Source organism: Diadema antillarum, unplaced genomic scaffold, assembly GCF_040938485.1.
Source record: "Diadema antillarum isolate AM-2024a unplaced genomic scaffold, OU_Dant_1.0 scf00000015, whole genome shotgun sequence".
Taxonomy (NCBI): Eukaryota; Metazoa; Echinodermata; class Echinoidea; order Diadematoida; family Diadematidae; genus Diadema; species Diadema antillarum.
This window is the reverse complement of record NW_027270904.1, coordinates 2,796,163-2,799,770: the sequence shown is the minus strand read 5'-3', so window position 1 is coordinate 2,799,770 and position 3,608 is coordinate 2,796,163.

Below are 3,608 nucleotides of genomic sequence, written 5' to 3'. Positions count from 1 at the left end.
TACGCATCATACACAAACATTGTCACCGCGAGCTGCGGTGATTGGAAGAGAGAGGCCAGAAGACGCTGCGGCGTGTGTGTGTATGTGTGTGTGCGTGTGTGTGTACGCATCATACACAAATATTGTCACCGCGAGTTGTGGTGATTGGAGGAGAGAGGCCAGAAGACGCGTGGCTCTTTTGGCCTCTCTTCATGCGCATGCTCACTGAGAGTGTGCGTCCATTCGGAAGCTCTCGTGGCTCGCTGGGACAGCCATTTTGGGTTAGGAGATAAGCACAGGGAGCTCTCTTGTAGCCTACCGTATTTTCGCTGACCCATTTAGCCAGCGCTATTCTCATTCGGGGGTCACTACATTTGATACAGAATGGGGGGAGGCAGCGTGTTGCGTTCGTCTCCGTGCCGCACAAACCACTCGCCACGACTGAGTGTCTTTAAAGGGGACCAAAACCGAAATATGAATGTAGATTCCGTGAAAGTTTGAGGAAAGATGGACAATCGTTTCAAAAGTTTTGAATTATCAAAGTTTCATTGCCGTCATCGCTGGATAAGGAAATTACTATATATGTATATATCATGACGTCATCATGGACAAAAATAATATGTAGAAAACTATAAAGAAAATTAAACATATTTTCACTTTCTAGCATAATGAAAGAGCAGTTGACTTACTTCATTCGGAGAGTCAATGGAACACGTATTTTTCTTGAAAAAAACCCCGCAATTTTGTTGAATTCTCCATATGTATTCTTTATTTTGTTGTCCGAAATGACGTCATGAACTGTAGTAGTTCTTTTATCCTATCCGGCCAATTATGATGTCTTTAAAGGTACTGTTTACCATTGGGAGCAGTGATTTAAAAAGTGTTCAAGATTGTGATGCATAAATATTGTGTAGATGAGTACTGTTGTATCACAAAACGTCATACCATATAGAACAATCATAATAAAGCCTAAAATACATGGAGATATCACTGTTTGTCCCATTAAACCATAACTGTATGGACGGTTTAGTCTAGAAAGATTTTTATTATAACTATTGTTCACATTTTGTTTATCTAACAATACCTAACAGTGATGATACTGATTCAAATGTATACATTGGTTGTTTTTGTCAGTAACTCACATTTTAGAAATATTTTGAAGCCCTAAAGCTGGGTTTTTGTTTCATCTGCAAATGGTGAATAATGTCTTTAAACAAGAGGAGATCGAGGAGAGGTTAAAGGACGAGAAGTGGTCCCCGGTGTCAGGTGACCTTAAAGCGACATGAGTGACGTCATAATATGTATACCAACAGCTCGAAAATAACGTCAATCGAGGTCCTATATCCTGACGTTAAAAATGGTTGACGTAAAGGAAAGCCGAACCAGAGGCAATAAAGTGTCAGGTTAAATTGCCATAGATAGCTAAAACGGCGAGGGTAATTACCCTTTCGAGTGCACGAGCTTAGCGACTGGAAATTCAATAATATTATGATGTAGGCCTACAAGGTAAACAAACAGTAATATTTCCATAATTATATGATTATTATATAGCTTTGCCTCACCATGGTTATCTAAGTGGCATACAAAGGATGTCATACTTCAGAAGCTTTATTGGTTTGGAAACACAAATGTAATCGGTATATGTAGAGGCTGATAGTATATAGGCCGCACGGTACAATTATCAATTTCACATATTTTTATAAAAATACGTGCAATTTGTTTTCCTTTACCTCTTGTTTAAAAACTGAGTAAGATATGCTCTGAATGAGTGATTACGCAGCCGGGCATGATACAGGTTGCATAACAAGACATTATGGTAAATTTCATTTCATATCATTTCATTTCATTTCATTTATCAAGTTCCACAGAAATCACACAGTGTTGTGTTTACAACATCCATCCATGACAATGTAAAGTAACACATAAATTATAAGCTATAAATGCAGTATATACAAATAACATTTACACGGCACAAAAACAATTGAAATCATTCTTAAGTATAACATTCATGACGGATAAATAAAATTGTGTGTGGTGGGAACCTACATAGAAGCAGATGCTTGTGAGATTACGTTCCCCGAATAGGCCTATATTGTTGAATATGAGTTGCGTTGTTATGCTGACTATACATGCATTTGATAATATTTGGTTATGAATTAAACAATATAATGTTAATTCTTTCGTCACTTTCTAGAATGAATACAATGTACCCTTTGTTGTGAAATATCGTGTGATTAATTGGTGTCCCAAAACATTTTATCAACTTTCAACATATTCAAGTTAACTGCACATTGTGCACATTTCATGGCAATATATCTCTGTTTCGGGTAACGAAACCTTACCGAACATTTTCCGAAAGCTTTCTTAGTTCATGTCCGGCTTTGATGAAAAAATTTCTACATACTGTGGCAGGATATATTGGGTTTTTACATTGGTCCTGCAGTCACAAATTTCTTAAAGTAGATTAGAAACGAAAGAAAGATAAATCATATCAATGTCATCAGTAGAGTCTGTAAGTAGCTGAGATATGAATCATGGATAAACTGGATGTTGGATAAAACAAATCGCTTTGAAAAACAAAAAACAATTTATTCGTCTTAAATTTCCTTAAATCACACATTTATACACACAAACATATACAAACACCAGAAATCTTCGAATATTGGCTTAATGACATTATGGAATTGTCTCAACAATGGCCTGAAAATATAACAGTGATAATAATAATAATGATTACATACTATGTGTATGATAAAGCTTTACTCTAATATAATCTTAATTGGTGACCGAGATCACCAAGCAAATCACGACAACATTAGTGGCATTGCTATACTCCATTCGCCATCAAAACAACAGCAACAACAACAGGAACAAACTAACAACAACAACATAAACTGACTATGGCTACCACTGGCGTCAACAGAGATGAGAAACAAGGCACCTCCCATAATCCCATCCTCCCCCAACCTACGCTATCATATCCCAGAGTGTTGTTCGTTATTCCGAAGGTTCGATATTCCGAAGGTTCTTTATTCCGAAGGTTCGTTAATCCGAAACACGCAAATTCCCTATACATAGAGGTTCGTTAATCCGAAAATGAAAAAGGGTTCGTTAATCCGAACATTAATTTGTGGCGTTATTCCGAAGGTTCGTTATTCCGAAGATTTGTTCATCCGAAAATGAAATTCGGAAAACGAATCTTCGGAATAACGAATCTTCGGAATGAAGAGCCTTCGGAATAACGAACCTTCGGAATAACGAGCTGTAACCCATATCCCCATCCTGCCCCATCTTATCCATCCTGATACCTCGCTTTGCACAAAATGTTTGATGTATTTACCCTTTTGTGTCTGTTCTTACCATTCCAGTATGTCTCACATTGGTTTATTGTATTTTTGTGACGTAGCAGGTAACACGCGCCTGCTAAGTCGACCCCTCTGGAAAACAGCTATGTCATATCGTCATTGCTCAGCATGATAATAGTCCCATCCAACCCTATTTTACGCTAGATGCGCCATTAAAGTATTATCACTAGTCTTGATGTGAATTATTTGTTCATTGTTCTCATATTACGGAAATAAACTATCATACCATTCTATACCCTGCCCAATCTCAACCCACCCTGTCCC